This window comes from Arvicola amphibius, chromosome 1 (genome assembly GCF_903992535.2).
Source record: "Arvicola amphibius chromosome 1, mArvAmp1.2, whole genome shotgun sequence".
NCBI classification, from domain to species: Eukaryota; Metazoa; Chordata; class Mammalia; order Rodentia; family Cricetidae; genus Arvicola; species Arvicola amphibius.
The window spans coordinates 9360005-9377686 of record NC_052047.1 but is presented as its reverse complement, the minus strand read 5'-3'; positions in this window follow the sequence as shown (position 1 = coordinate 9377686).

Sequence of the window (17682 nt, the reverse complement as noted above, 5' to 3'; positions counted from 1 at the left end):
TCCGCGGCCTTAAGCCTATTATCACCCATCTCATACGGTCTCGTGTTCTGATTCCTATCGACTCACCCTGCAACACTCCAGTTCTTCCCGTGCAAAAGTCCTCTGGTGCTTATCTCTTGGTTCAAGACCTCTGCTTCATAAATGAGGCAGTTATTCCAGTTCACCCTCTGGTTAACAGCCCATATAATCTCCTGTCTAATGTCCCTCCTATCATCTCCTACGTTGCTGTTCTGGACCTAAAAGATGCCTTCTTTACTGTCCCTTTGCACCCTCACTCAGTTTTTGTCTTTGCCTTCACCTGGGAGGACCCTGACTCCTGGTCACAGGAATTGGATCCATCAGACACTGTAGTATTTTTCACTAATGTTGAAATTTCTTCAGTATTAGTAACAAAAATATCTTGAAGTTTGTTCATACCAGTGTAAATTCTTTTGAGATTAATAGTTGTTTCTGTGAATAAGATAGATTCAATAATCAACCTTTTTTTTCCTATCATGCCTATATCTCCTATTTTTCTTTTGAGAATGAGATCGCTTTGAACAACTTTACTTAAATTTCTTGACTTATGACATGCCATTCCTAATTTGTTTGCATCAGTATAGAATGTTGGGGCTCCAGATATAGTGTTCCCCATGCAATATAAAGAACAACCCAATTGGTTCTTTTTTATAAATCGAAGTCTCTTATTTCTGGGATATTTGTTGCTAATCTCCCCCCCCCCAAAAAAAAAAACTATAGCAAGCACTTTGTCTATGTTTATTTCCTGCCTATAATGAAGAAATTTCAGCTTTAGTAAAAGGTACTACAAATTCTATTGTGTCTATTCCCGTTAATTGACAAAGTCTTAATTTTTATTTCAGAATTAATTCAGAAACTTTTTCTACATAGGTCTTTACTTTGTTTGTGTTACAAAAATATGCATTTCTGTAGGATAATGAGTAGGTAGAATGACTGGAATGCAACCAAGTTCTGAATCCAAGTGATCCACATGGGTATCCTCTAATTTCTTTTATACCAGAGTGAATTTTCTCTTAGCCTCAGATGATAGTTTTCTTGGACTATTTAAATCCTTATCACCTTGTAAGGTTTGAAATAAATTACTTAGTTCTTGATTGTGGGCCATAGCCAATTAGTATCTCCCAGTAATTTTTGAAAATCATTAAGGGTTTGTAAATGATCTCATCTGATTTGTACCTTTTGTGGTTGATTTTTTTTGGAAACCTATTTTATATCCTAGATAATTAAAATCTCCTCTTTGTATTTTTTTTTTCAGGAGAAATTTGTAGTTCCCAGCAAGGCAATATTTTGGGGGGGGGGTATCTGCATTTGAATCAGCTAGTATGATATCCATATGATGATAAATTGTGGATTGAGGAAACTGTTTCCAATGTCTGTTGTACAAAATATTGACATAGGGTGGGGTTGTTTAGCCTCCCTTGTGGACAACTTTTCATTGATACCTTTTAGTGGGCTGGGAGTTATTATGTATAGGCACCATGAAGGCAAATTTTTCTCTATCTTGTTCTTGTAAAGATATAGTTAAAAAAGCAGTCTTTTAAATCAATTACTACAATAGACCATACTTTAGGTAATAAAGAAGGAAGGGGAGTCCAGGTTATATGCCGATAACACTTGGTGGGGACCTCAAATTGCTGCAAACGGCACCCCCGTGTCTGCGCTCTGTGTACTGGCACCCAGTTACCGAGCTTCGGGCAAGGGGGCTGGAGGTTCAAATACACACAGAGACAGAGAGACAGAGACACGGGTCATCCTTGAATTCCCCAAGAATGCCCCCTTTATTGTGTTCAGGGGCAGATTATATAGAGATAGCCACGCCCCAGCCAAACCCACCAGAAACCACTCTCCTGCCATCAGGAACTCCTGAAGGTCTCGTGCTCAGAGCAGCTGTAGGCACTCAGATCAGGGGATTACAAGAAATTCAGGATCTGGGGTCTCACTGCTCCCAACAGTTATAAAGAACCTATCAGCCGAATTACTTTATTTATGGCTCTTAAATCTGTTAACATTCTCCAATATCAGATTTCTTTTTAATGACAAATATAGAAAAATTCCAAGGACTGCTCGATTCTTCAATATGTTGAGCATTCAGCTGCTACTGAACAAACTGTTCTAATGTCTGATTTTTCTGATGTTGAAGGACATCGTTCCACCCAGAAAGGTTTAATGTTAACCATTTTAAAGGTAGGGCTGTTGGTAGCTTGAAAAGATTACCAGCTGTTGTATCCTTTTTATGTACAATCTCAATAGTCTGTGACTGTTCTTTATAATACTTCTTAATATTTTTGTCAGAAACGTATGTTAGTTTATGGTTTGTTTCTGAGATTGGAGGGATGTTAATCTGGATATTCCATTGCTGCAACAATTACTTTCCCATAAATTCATTGCTTTGTTAACCACACATGGCTTTAATTTTTCTCTTTCCTTCTGGCCCCATGCATTTGACACATCTTATACATTTTTAACCTGAGAAAAAATTCCAATCCCTAGAAGCTAAACATTTATGTCCTGAAGAGGCCAATTTAGATGCCAAGGTTTTGGTACAATTACTCTTACATCTATACCTGTGTCTACCAAACCCTTAATTTCAATGCCATTTATCTGTATTTTTAACTTTGGTCTTTGATCACTTATAGAACTTTGTCAAAATATTTGCTTTATGATTTCTTCTGAAAACTTATTTTTTCAACTTCTAAAGTTGTTCTGTCATCCATGGCAATACGGTTCTCACGACAGGAATTGTCTTTTAATTGCTCTGTGGAGGAGTTTTCCCAAGGCTGACAGGGAATGACTGAACCGAATTTGACACAGTGGGCTGTGAGAGGCCCACCAAAGCATTTCCCAATGGGAAAGGGTTACCTTCCTGTCTCTTGTTGATCTGCATTCATAAGTCCAACGCTGGCCTTCGCACCTTTGCCACGCCTTCTGCATACTCCAGAAGGCTGGGCCTTTCTCTTTGGAATATCTCCAGAAAAAAATATTGTTTCTAGAATGCCTTGCCTGCAATCCCTTTTTAGATGAACTTGTTTATTACAATTAAAACATCTGACATTTTGATTTTTCTTAAAGTTTTTTTACATTACCTCTCTTATCTAAGCTTCAACATGGTTATGAGATTCAATATTGACTGTATTACAGATCCATTCACCTATGAGTGCTGATCTTTCTTTTAAAGGCTTGATTACCTTTTGCATTTTAAATTAGCATTTTCAAAAGCCAAATATTCAATTACTGTTTGTCTAATTTCTAGATCTGAAATCATTCCATAATAGTGAGGTAGATTCTGCTCTAATTTCTTCTGTTTGTGTCTGAATATTTTTTAGTAACCTTTTCCAAGGCTTATGTTGTACTGGTCACATTTTTATTATTTTCATTAGTAATCATTTTCTAAGTAAGTATTTCTAAAGCTTGTATTTTGTCAGTCAAATTTTTATTATTTTCATTAATAAGTATTATTCAGGCTTGTATAGTATCAATAGTAGCATATTCTAAAGCTTGAATCTTATGAATAGCAAGTTTTTCTAAGGTTTGTATCTTATCAGTCAATTTCTCATATTTGACACAGTTATTAAACATTTTTAAGGATAAAATATGAGTTACCAAGCTGATAATAATTATATCCAACATCAAGTCAATCCCAGCTAAATTGTTTATCCCCTCATTTATCTTTTCTATTTGCATCCCATCCATAGTAGCAGTAAACAGAGTGCTAAATCCCTGCATTGTGGCGTTTTCAATTTTTAACATTGAAAATATTTTAAGATTGTACTCCCTCCTTTAAAAAAATCTATCTATCTATCTATCTATCTATCTATCTATCTATCTATCTATCTATCTATCTATCTATCTGCCTATCTATCTGCCTATCTATCTGCCTATCTATCTATCTATCTATCTATCTATCTATCTATCTATCTATCTATCTGCCTATCTATCTATCTATCTATCTATCTATCTATCTGCCTATCTATCTATCTATCTATCATCTATCTATCTATCTATCTGCCTATCTATCTATCTGCCTATCTATCTGCCTATCTATCTGCCTATCTATCTATCTATCTATCTATCTATCTATCTATCTATCTGCCTATCTATCTATCTGCCTATCTATCTATCTGCCTATCTATCTGCCTATCTATCTATCTATCTATCTATCTATCTATCTATCTATCTATCTATCTATCTATCTGCCTATCTATCTATCTATCTATCTATCTATCTATCTGCCTATCTATCTATCTGCCTATCTATCTGCCTATCTATCTATCTATCTATCTATCTATCTATCTATCTATCTATCTGCCTATCTATCTATCTATCTATCTATCTATCTGCCTATCTATCTATCTATCTATCTATCTATCTATCTATCTATCTATCTATCTGCCTATCTATCTATCTGCCTATCTATCTGCCTATCTATCTATCTATCTATCTATCTATCTATCTATCTATCTATCTGCCTATCTATCTATCTATCTATCTATCTGCCTATCTATCTATCTATCATCTATCTATCTATCTATCTATCTGCCTATCTATCTATCTGCCTATCTATCTGCCTATCTATCTGCCTATCTGCCTATCTATCTATCTATCTATCTATCTATCTATCTATCTATCTATCTATCTATCTGCCTATCTATCTATCTGCCTATCTATCTGCCTATCTATCTATCTATCTATCTATCTATCTATCTATCTATCTATCTATCTATCTGCCTATCTATCTATCTATCTATCTATCTATCTATCTATCTATCTATCTATCTATCTATCTATCTATCTATCTATCTATCTATCTATCGCCTAGTTTCCCAAAGTATCTTACCAGTTGCTGGTACCAGTGCTCTAAGGACTGGGTTGTGCAAAGGTATCCGATGTAGTGATGATGTTCGACCAGCAGGTGGAACAGGTGTAACATCAAGGCAGGAGAGGAGCTGTTACTGGGAGATCCAGGTGTAAGAGAAGTTAGCAGCGGGGGCTCAGCATGCCAGGAGAGAATATGCTGCAACCTAAAAGTTGACCAGAAGATGGCAATGGGGAGGAGTGGCCAGGCAGCCACACTAGCTTTTGCACTGGCCCTTGTGAGTGCCAGGCCAAGTTGGCCTGGGAGGGGTGGCAGGCTGCTGCGGTGCTAAGTGGAATGTGAGGACTAGGGTGGCTGTGTTATGGCAGATCACATCGCTTGGTGTTGTTTAATAACGCCAGGGCAGGAACTAGATATTGCTATTTCTCTTACCATTTATTAAAAAATAAAACTCGTAGATAAATATTAAAGATAAAAAGCTGAGACAATCACAAGCAACTGTGAAGCACACTGCCACTACTCGCTTCCTGGCGTGAAAAGGCAGAGCAACCTTCTGGGCCTGCCTCCTCTCCAGAGGGCCTTCTTTCTCTCCTCCTGAGTCCACCAAAGACTCTATGATCCATTCCAGATAGCTGAATGTGAACCCAGCCTCTCGAACAAAATGTTCTGTTTAATTGAACAATCGGACCACAACATAAGCAAAATCCTGTAGCAGTGATATAGAACGTGATGATGACTGGCATGTAGGGTACCATGCCGTAAGGTTTTATTACTTATGTTCCTCCTACTGTTATGGAATTGAGACCCAAAGGAAATGAATTTACTAAATTCATATGGCAAACTAAATCCTATTTCACAGTTCTTTCATTATTACTACTTCTCGAGCTGCAAGTGTTTATTGAGCTCTGTGCTGTGCACGCTCTGAAGAATGTGGATATAAACACAAAGGAGATGCTCCTAGAACCTGCCCTAAAACGGCTCATAGTCCATTCAACATGTGACAAATAGAGTGTATAGAAGACCAAGAAAGCTGAGTGTTTCCCCACCTTCCTCAGAAAGTCCCAGGACATCTTGTAGGAAACAGCAATCAGCAACCTCTTTTCTTGATATCTAGACAGTAGAGATGATTGTTACTGTCTTAGGTTGACTATTTGCCTCCATGGTTTCCTGACAGTTGAGAATAATAGTTTGGGGACATCTGAACATGAATTCTAGACACCGTGGATGCAAATGCCATTCCATGTAGGAATACCATTACACAAATAATATTGATGTGGCCTGACAGATACTTACTCAGAGGCTTACTCGTCAGCGCCTCCCAATCCATTACTCCTGAGCAAACCGTCCAGATTCAGTACTACTGACCTTAAAGCACCAGCCATTGGAAACATATCTTAATAGAATGCATTATGTTAATAATCTTCTGACCATCGTGACCATCTTAGCTTGCCCAGGGCTTGTTCCAGACTCCATTTGTGCCTTGGCATAACTAAAGCAATACATTTTCACTCTCAAAATGATCTCATTTGTTTAATAATTTATATAGCCTGCCAACTTCTGATTAATAGAGGTTAATTCCTGCTTTACTTTCATACAGAGAATGGTTAATAGTCATTTCTGACCCCACTTGCTGTGTGCTAGGCATTCACTTAAGCCATCCTTTCCTTCACAAGCATTAAATGTAAAAAGATTGAGCTGTCCTGTAGATAAGAAAATATGAGTTCATTTATTTCTTAAGTAAAATGACGTGGTGCCATAATAGTGATGGTGCCGCTAAGATTTGAGAGCAATTCTGCTCCACTACAGTAATAGATAGAGTAACTTTGGCCACAATATTGAAACTAGAGCAGCCTATTCTTCGAGAAGCTGAGAGTTTGGTATGATGGTTGGGCAGGGAGGATGTAATCTGTCTTAGGATTTCTATTGCTGTACAGGAACACCATGACTATAACACTTATAAAGGAAAACATTTTATTGAGTTGGTAGCTTATACTTTCAGAGGTTTAGTCCATTATCATCTAGGTGGGGAGCATGGTGGCTGCAAGTATGGTGATGTGTAGGCAGTCATGGTCCTGTAGAATTCTACATCTTGATACAAAGGCAGCAGGAAGTGAACTGAGACACTGGGTGATATCTTGAGCGGATATGAGACCTCAAAGTCCACCTCCACAGTGACACACTCACTCCAACAAGACCATACTACTTCAAAAAAGCCACACCTCTTAATAATAACTCCCTTTGGGGGCCATTTTCTTTCAAACTACCATGTAATCAGAAAGACTACACAAGTGCGGAGACAGGAGGTCCATGGATTCATTGGCCAGCTCCACCCTCACCTTGTGTGGGGGCAAACCTTGGCCATTTTCTCAGCTCTTACACTTGAATCTGAGCAGCACTAGGCCCTATGGAGACTGTAAGTACATGTTCAGAATGGAGACAGCGGCATGTATTTCCACCATGAGAGATGTGTTGGTATGCCCCCTCTGAGTGAGACTTTGTATTCTTGCATGTTGCCTTTTTACCTCCTAAAGTATGGAGCCTCACTATAGAGTCTAGAGGATCTTAAAAGATAATATTTCACTAGTAAACTAGATCTTTTATGGTCTGAAAATATTGAACCCCTTTGTTACTCCCTTTATTTACCTCAGCATTACGATAAAGTGAAGCGGGAAATTACTTACACATGTGGGTTAGGAAGTGTCATAGAAAATGTAGTTAAGAGATTTCCATGGGAATTCTACCAATCACTTAGGCTTTCTCACCCTCAATAAAAATTGCTTAATTGGTTTATATGCTAATAAAAGCGATTTGTCATAACTGTGCGAGACCATAGACAACAGAGGAAGGTAAAATTGAAAGCAAAAACGTCTGTAATCTTAGTCCTGCCGGAAGTGTTCCCATGCTAATTCGTATGAGTATACAGGCTATTCTCTGAATAGAACTATCGCATATTGTAATATTCTTTTGTAAGCTATTTCCACACTAAGATTAACATTCTTTATGGTAATGTTATAAATATAGACCATATGGATTTTCTTCCAGTGTGATGCTCCATGTTTGTATTTAATTATTTAGCCACAACAACATGACAACACACTTAGGATTGGTTGGGTTTTGCTGCTTTGTCCTGCATTACACCAAATGCTACCATGGAGATTAGTACACAAACTATCTATATAATCACTCATCTCATTGTTTCTTTTTTCCAGATTAAAATTTTTGTTTGTATTTCTTCAAGAATTTTATAAACAAATACACCATATTTACATAATTTCGGTCCCTCCCCTTTGCTCCTCAACCTCTTCCCTCATTCTTTCCCACTCCTTCTCAAACTCATGCCCTCTACCTCTATAATTATAAATGTTACATATATATTTATACTTACTTACAACCTTGGATTCAATTACTGCTATCCGTGTGCACAAATGTTTGGGGCTGATGGCTTTGGATTGTATAGCCTATCAGAAAACTTGTCCCTGGGGAAACCACTCCTCCTTCCTTCACCATCCATTGCCTCCCTGAAGCTCCTCATCTAGAGATGGGACCTTGTGAGAATTTCCTCATCCATGTTAGCGTGTATTAGCATGTCACCTGATGTGGTCATTGTTCAGTCCACTAAACTGTTGTGGTTTCCTGAGTGCAGCATCCCTGTCAGGTCCAAAAGATGCTATCTTATGTCAGGTATCAGTTTATTTCTGTTAATCAAATTCCAAAAATGTTGTCTTCCTCATTCTGACCCATATCATTAAGCCTCCTTCCGAGCACATCCTCCCCTCATCGATATGGTATAATTGCTAGTGAGCATTGATCTTTTTAAACTTTGCTGCTTTAACTAGAATTTTAATTTTGTTGTTGTCAACAGCAACTAGATTTAGTTAAGTGAATAGTTAGTGACTGAAATTAATTTACTTAATCATTGGTTGCTTTGATTTATGTAACTTCTAGTAAATTGAAATGCATTATATTATTATTATTAGATATTATTCATTATCTTTGTTTCTTTTATTGTCAGTAAGGAATTGGTATTTTTTTGTTTTCATACATAAGAATTGTTTATTCACTAAAACTATGAGATGTTTAACAGTTGTTCATGTTATAACTATTTTTCCTAAGTGGACAGATACTTTTTTTATAGACACTGGATCTTCTTTTATTGAATATATATGTATACCTACATATGTGTGTACACAGAGAGACAATGTATAAACACAGACAGAGATATGAATAGACAGGTCACAGCTACAGATCAATATGTGTGATAGCTCCTCATCCTACCACCTAGAATTACTTCATCTTTAGTGTTGTGGCTACAACTCTCTTGTGGCCTTCTGCCTATGAAATCTAGCAGAATTTAGTGCATTTTAGACATCTGCATTAAACTTTTATATCTTCCCTAGAACTGGAAACCCCTGATGCCCCACAACACACCAAGAACAGCACTTGGTGGTCATCAATTGAAAGAGAGGACGAAGGCTCTGTGCTTTCCCTTCTCAGTTCAGAGAGCCGGGACCTGTCCCACACAGCAGCCACTGCATTGACCTGCCTGTGGTCAAATAGTAGGCATTTCTCCCGACATTAGCCTGCACTCATTTCATTATTCTTCCTGGATTCAAAGAATAACAAAGTCCTCTCGCAACAACTGTCCCAATGGGAAAGGCTTAAGAGGGCAAAACCAGTCCAGCCCATCAGGCTACATCCTTGCTCACAAAAGAGAAGCATCGGAGAACCTCATATGGACGTTTGAGATTCTGTCGTTTTATTTTACCACAGACCCTGCAGTAACAGCAGTAGCCACCTCTTAATAACCATCCGGTCTATTACCTTTCACTTAAAGTCTGCATCCAAGCAGCCAGACCTTAGCTTCTTACTCCCACCACTAGAGGGCGACCAGTTACTAGCCTGGAGAGACAATACCACAGGCTTATTGCATCCTAGCTTTTGCATGAAGCCTTGGTGCTCTGGTTCAGTTGAATGAGACCCCACTATTTGGAGACATAGAGGTCAGGAAACCGTTTAGTCCTGGCATTATAAGTTTGGCTCTCAGTGTTGCTCTTCATCGTGAGATAATTATTCTATGGTGAAGGTCTTCAGTCGAGTTTTGAAGTTAGACTCGGATGCTAACAAAATGCTTTCCTCCCTGTTTTTCTTTTTAGTTGATTGTTCTCAAAATAAAAAGAAACTCACGTGCCAAATCTAATCACAAGTGAACTGAAACAGAAAGCAGAATATCACTTCCAACTCTGGGCAGTCACTTGTGCAAAACTGAATTGCCTAGGCTCCATCAAGAGACTTATAGGTCACATTACCCTATTTCTGACTTGTAATTGAAGGAAGTATTATTTTTACAGATTATATTATAACAATATTATATTTCTACTAGTATGTCTAAAAGGTACTTCAGCCAAAGAGCTCAACTTCATAACAAATGTTACAGGCTCCCTGATTTCATGTTTACATGGATTACTTTGAGAATGATGAAGAGATTAAAGATAGGCTTGGCAAGGGAACCAATCGTTTAACACATTAATAGCACAACACTATGGGTGACCTGAGAAATAGAGTCAGCTACAAGCTTGAATTCCTGTGGGGTATTTTAAAGAATGTAACAGTTCTGACAACGTTTATAAGCTTCTTTGGCAGGTTTCACTTGGAAAAGTCATACAGTATCATTGTCTTTTCCTTCCTGTCAATTCCCAGGCAGATACTATAATGCTCAACGACAATGTATGAGGATAAGTCAGGTCTTGGAGATTAGAATGAAGGAATATTGAATAATGTTCTTGGTCATATATAAAACCTAAACTGCTATCCCCTAAATTTTTTTGCAAGCTGGGTGTTTTTTAGATTTTTTACATTCTGTTTGTGTGTAACGACGGAAATTTGCATCTATGTATAACTTGGTCTAATGTACACTGTAAGCTACCATGCTTAGTTGAACATGTAAAGATTAGTGTTAAATCGCACCACTGATGTTTAAAGAAATGCTCAAAGATTTTTTTTGGGGGGGGGGGTTATATAAAACATCACATCCAAACCATATTTTGTATTATGTGGTTCTCTTATAAGAAAACACAATCTTGTTTATTTGAAAAAGTTTAAAAGATATAGACAGCCCAAATCTAATTTGATGTATAGTTATCATAGCTGTAAGGCAACGTTACAGAAAAATAATTGGACTAGAGAATCAGAAGATGGGCGTTCAGAGAAGCTTTATTAACAGTGAGTTCAGGTTTTTAACTTTTCGGTTTCAGTTACCTCATGAGTAATTCAAGCACTCATTTATCCAAAACAAAGGTCAAATGCCCTTGACAGGCCAAGGAATGTTCTAGATATAGAGGAGAGAACATTTTGTTGAAGTTACATTTTATAAAAGGGAAAAAGAAAGCAAGTAAAGCAAATACAAAATATCTTCTATTAGAGAACTGTAAAATACAGTAAGAGGAACAGAGGTGGAGTAGCAGGATTCTAAACAGAATCATCTAGAAAAAAAACTGTGATGGTGACGTCAGAGTTGGAACCTAAGGAGGCAAATGTGTATAGATTAAAAAAAAAAACCTAAATTCCTGACAGATCGCTTTAATTGACTCTTTAACTAGTTCAAGGAAAACCATGTTCAGTTCTTCATCTTTGGTTAAATTTGGTCCCAAATAATTACTGTTTTAATGCTATTTAAAACGAGATTGTTTGTCTGGTTTCTTTTTGAATAGTTTTCCTTAAAGCACAAGAAACAAAGATTTTATTTTTTATTTTATTTATTTTTAATCGAAAAACATATTTTCCCTATATTACACTCTGATTACAATTCCACTCCTCTGTGTCATTGCAGATCCTCTAAACTTCCCCACCCACACAGATCCACATCTCACTCATTAGAAAAATCTAAAAATTTATAATAAAATATTATACAAAGTTGAGTTAAATTCTAGTCATTCAAATCAGAGCTAGGCCATCAGCTTTGTTTTCTATTTTCACATAGGGCTTGCTAATGCTTCTACTTCTACTATTTGTTTTCATGATATGCAAGTAAGAAAATGAATACACAAGATGGATTGTAATGTTTAGCACAGTGTTGTCTACTCAGGGACTTTTTCTTCTATGATTTTGCTGAAAATATTTTCTGTGTCTTTGATGTTGGTTTCTAGTCCTTCCTTTATTCCTTTTATTCATAGATTGGGCCTTTTTCTAGCGTTCTAGATTTCGTGAATGTTTTGTACCTGGATTTTTTTTTAGATTTAACATTTTCTTTGGTTCCATGGTTTCTTCTGCATTCTCTGGATCTTAGAAACATGTGCTGGATGTGGATTTCCTGTTAAGGAGTTCTTCTGAGTCATTGCTGGTTGTTTCTAGGTACTGGGGGTTGAAACAAAAGAATGGGGATGTGCTAGAATTGGTGATTGTGTTTGTGTGTGTGCACATGTTTGTGAAAGGGTCCGTAGGAAGGAGGAAAGCCAGGTCTCCCATGACATTTGGCAGTGTGTCCACAGGGAGTGGAGTCAGAGAGGAAGGACAGTCTCCTGCAATTACTCTGCTATACTGCTGGGGTGAGACTGGAATTGGAAACGGAGGACAGGACCAAAGACTGACCATGTAACCATGATTTTAGTACCATGTCTAATTAGACGCTTCGCTGAATGTGCTTGTTAGTTACACATCTGTTCTTGCTTGATGGTATGAAGGGTTTTCTGACTATAAGCTCATGTCGTCTGCACAGGGAAACAATTTCACTCCTTCTTTTTCAATTTGGATGAGTTCTGTATCTCTTCCTGCCTGATAGCTCTGGCTAAGACTCCTACTACTATTGGAATCAGAAGTGGAACGAATAAGCTTTTTCACCTTGTCCCTGGTCTTAGAGAAAAACCCTTCAGGCTTTACCACTGAGTATGATGAGCTGCAAGCCTGTCATATGTAGCTTTGTTGAGGCCAATTCCAGCTGTAGTTATTGCTTTGTCTTCTTTTGTTTATAGTGAAGGGGTCACATGCTGTAAAGCTTTTCTGCATTTATTGAGATAATCATGTGGTTTTTATCCTTTATTCTATTGACATGGTGAGTCATATTAATTGATTTACATATATTGAATCTGGATTTGGTTTGCTGAATTTGTTGTGGATTTTTAAATCTGTACTCATCAAGGATATTGGCCTCCAGTTGTCTTGTCTTGCGTGGTTGGCTTTGGTATTATGGTAATATTAGACTCATAACATGATTTTGGAAATATTCTTTCTCTTTATCATAAGTTTTTGGACAATCTCAAGAAAGATTCACCCTAAGTATTTTTTAAACACCTGGCAGAATCACCAGAAAACGAATTGATTCTTGGCTTTTCTTATTGAAAGGCTTTTATTATTAATTCCATCTCCCTGTACTAGTTTGCTTCCTGCTGCTGTGATAAAACACTGGCCAAATACAACTTGGGGAGGAAAGAGCTGTTTCATCTCATCAAACATACCCTACATTGGAAGGGAGCCAAGACAGAATCTTGAGGCAGAAACCTAGAGAAGAATCCCCATTACTGGCTTGCTTCCTCTGACCTACTCAGCTATCTTTCCTACACAGCCCAGACGGACCTTCTCAGGGATTCTACTACCCACAAAAAGGTAGGACCTCCTGAACTAATTAACAACCAATCAAATGCCCTGATGACATGTCCACAGGCTAATCTGATTGAGACCGTTCCTCAATGGAGCTCCTCTTCCCACATACATTTGGGTACCATTCCTCAACAGAGTTGCTCTTCCCAAATGTCTGCGTTTGTCTTAAGTTGGTGAAAGCTAACCAGCACCCTCCCTCCCTTCATTTATTTATTTATTTGTTCAGGTTTTCTATTCTTCCATGATTCAGACTAGACAAGGTGTATGACCCTAGGAATTTATCTGTTTCTTCGCAGATATCCAGATTTTTTTTTTTTTTTTGGTACAGAATTGTTCAGAATCTGTATGTTTCTGTGATATCATTTGTAATGTCTGTTCTTTCATTTCTGTGTTTAAATATTTGAATCTTGGAACTTAATAGAAAAGAAAAGAAAAACAAATCAAAAACAGGAACCCAATTAAAAAGTAGACAAAAAGAATTGAACAGATGATTTCTCACAAAGAAGATTAAGAAATGGGTATGGGTAAGTAAAAAGATGTTCTCATTTACTGGTTACAAAGGGGCATGCTGATGAGACCACAGTGAGGTATCGCCTAAGATGAGTTAGAAAGTTAGAATGATAGTTACTAATAAAATGGGACAAAATAACAAGGCTTAATGAGAATAACTTTCAACTTTCTTTTCCAAGAACTATACGATGATTGTTTTTACACTATATTTAAAATTCCTACCTAATATAAAAATTATACTGAAGCAAGGCCAACTTATCAAGATTCAAGACAAAATAATAGAACTCTGGGGAAAAAAAATCTGTAACCTATACACCATCTGTGGGATTCAATTTCAACTGCTGTGTGAATTGTTGGGTTTAGTGTAAGAAATTTTTATTATGATAGAACTTAAAGCTAGTCCTGTCATTTGTATATAGAATACCCTACATTCTGTTTTGCGCCAACGAACACTTACAAGGTAGCTGAAATTGAATTTGCCATGCAGAGGATTAGACGAGTTTAGGACACTCCCACTCTTGTGGGTTTGGACACTTGGCCCTTAGCTGATGAACCAGTTCATTAAGCTGATGGGACTCTTAGAAGGTGTAGCCTTGCTGGAGAAAGTCTGTCACTAGGGGTGGGCTTTGCAGCTTGGCCCTATTTTCTGTTCTTTATTGCTTGTTTCCTGTCTGAAGATGCACTGTACTCAGCCAGATTCCTGCTTTTGCTATTTTTATGTAAAGCTGCTAAACCCTTTCTCCTGTCAGAAAGGCGTCCCAGCCTGAGGATTGATCCCATAAATTCAATGTCAGGGCAGGGCATGTTTACCCCAAACCGAGGAACTATAGACATCCCTATTTTTGTTCAAACTGAAGGAGGCAAATCCCTCAAAGACCCCCATAAACCCCCAGCCCTCAAGGAGAGGCCAAGCTTTGTAGAGGATTTTTGTATGCGCCTTGCTGTGTGAGTATTTCCTCGCCCAAGCAAAAGCCTTTCTTTACTGGTTGACTCTGCTTACTTCTGTCTGCTATATCTGAGATAACCCACATTCTCCTATCACCACCCCCATCTCTACAGACACCCCTGAACAAGAATTCCTGGACAGAGGCTGTGTCTGCAAACATTGATGAGAACTGCAGTACTGTGGAGAGATTCGAAAACTTTAGCTCTAAATTACTCTAATTACTTCATCCTGGGCTAGTTTGAGCAGGCACCTCCAGCAGACATTCCTTACGTACCTTTGTATCAGAACCAACACCCAGTGACTATTAGATTAAAAGTTTTTGAAACCTATTAACTTAGAAGACTATTAAATACCACCAACTCCAAAGATTAGAATGTCATCAGATAGCACCTTTGGCCAATAAGGAAGTTTTCCCTATATTACTGTAACCTCGGCTGTTGTGACATACCCACCAATGTATTTCAAAGTCACCTTGATTTATAATAGTGGAACTGCTTCTGTGTTGGAACATAGAATTTGGTGTAATCTAAATCTGTATTCCTAGACTGTGGTGACTCAGACTGTTCCCAAGAATAAGCTATCTCTTACTCCCTTTAAGATGAGATCTTGTGTTTTTTTTTTTTCATTGATATATCTGTTCTGCTCAAGATTTTTTTCTGCCTTTTTTTTTAACTAGCAGAAAAACCAAACTCAGTCAAGACCCCCCAGATGGTAACACTTCTTATCACGGCAATATAAAAATAACTGATAGAGAAATTGGTGCCAGGAAAGTGGCATTGATGTGTGATGAACTCAATCGTCTTGGGTTTTGGAGGATGTGGAAGGCTTTCGGTCTTTGGCTAGAAAAGTCATTAAATGCTATGGGTAGAGCTTGAAAGGGTGTTTTTGTGGGAGACTGCAAGACAGGAGTGCTGAGAATAGTTCAAGAAGTGGAAGCCCATCTCCAGGGATTTTGAAGAACAAGGATGTCTAGCAGCAATGTGGCAAGAGGCCACCTATGTGATAATGTAGCAAAGAACCTGCATCCTGACCCTGTTTTTGGAATTTGCATGAAGCTGAATTTTAAAAGAAACAGAGGAGCTTCTTTGGTGAAGAAAATTTCAAGATCTCATAGCATTGAGTCTGCGGCATGGTTATCAACTGAGTTCTCACCTCCAGTGTAGGTAGGTCTGCAGGGAAGCAGCAACAGGTGAAGGGGAAGGGGCCACAAATACGCAGTTTGGAGAGAAGAGAAACACCAGGGAGCTTAAGGCTGCAGCTAAGTCATGTGCTGAAAAAGAGGCTCCAGTTGTTAGATTGTCACCATTAAAGAGAAAGTCCCTGCTTTGCACTGTATAAGAGGTGCCTTGAGGGTAAGACTGCTCCCAGCCATGGCTCCGACTTGTGAAGGAGGAGAGCCTGCTGCCTTCCCTGCTCCTAGAAGGTAGAACCCAAGGAGTCTTGCCATTTACATGACTATACAGGGGCTGCTTCAGCATTTCATGAAGCTGGAAAGGTAAAGCATGGGTTGGGACAGGAATCACAGATGGCAGACCAGTGGGACATCTGCACAGAAGGGTTGCTCACAGGAAGTGGAACCGGCCCCAGAAAGACTAGCTGCAGCCAGCTGAGCTGGAGGTACAGAGTCATCTAAGCCCCCTTGAAATTGAAGCCCCAGATACCACACATGGAGCTACAGGATTTGGTGTGTTCCCTGCTCAGTTTAGTCTTGCTTTGGTCTGATCTTCCCTTGCCACGTCCTCATTCCTCTATTTTGAAGTGGGGATGCATATTGTGTGCAATATTACATTGGAGTTATGTAGTTTGATTGTGGATTATAGAAGGGAGTCACAGTAAGAGACTTTGGGCCTTTGAACAGAGATGGTCATGAGCCTAGGGTAGTCAGAGTGTACTAGAATTAATAGGCCTTAGGGATTAATAAAAATCACTTTAATAATAGTCTGCATCTGGCTATGGTTAATACCCAAAGAAGAGGCACTCATGAATAAAAGCTTTTCTGACTTTATAGTAAAATACTATTAATAAAAACTCAGAAAGAAATTGGGGTTCAACCTGAAGATCAGAAAAGCAAAACAGCCAGCCATTGGCTCTTACCTGGACCTCAGTCCAAAATGGTAATCTTGCCTCCAGGAATCTCAGAATGAGACTGAGCCTGAGAGCTGTCTCCTCCCATTTTATAATCTTCTCTAGGGCTGGCATTAAAGGGGTGCACTGCCCAGTTTCTATGGCAACTAGTGTTATTACTGCCTGGACTACAAGGCTGACCAGTGGGGTCTCTGATCTTCAGGCAAACTTTATTTAATGAAATACAATTGAAATGCCACTACAGTATAGATTTTAGTATTATTTATGCATTACACATTGTTAATTCCACCAGTCAAGGATAAGATTGCTACTACCACTTAAAGTCAAATTTGAAGCAAGCTTTAATTAAATACTGGCCAGGTTGATGCACTCTCTGGCCAGGTCCATCTCTGGTTTTCCAGAAAATGGCCTCAAATCACATTTTGCAGGGGCTTAAGAGGGCAAAATCCCTAAGTACCACATTTCCCATGAAGTCTAATCAGGGGTGAGCATACATCCTGATATATGTCCGTCCTGCCTGTTTACCTACTGTCTACACCCAATAAGGGGCAAGGGTACATCTTGACAAATTGTTTGCCCATGCGTCATCAAACACATCTGGTAGGTCAAACAAGCTTGTTTAGGGTAGTGAAAACATGTGGCTTGTTATCTTCCATAAACAATAGCCTCCAGATGTCCTTAGACAAGGGGTTTGCAAATCAGAGGCATTTTTGTTCCATGG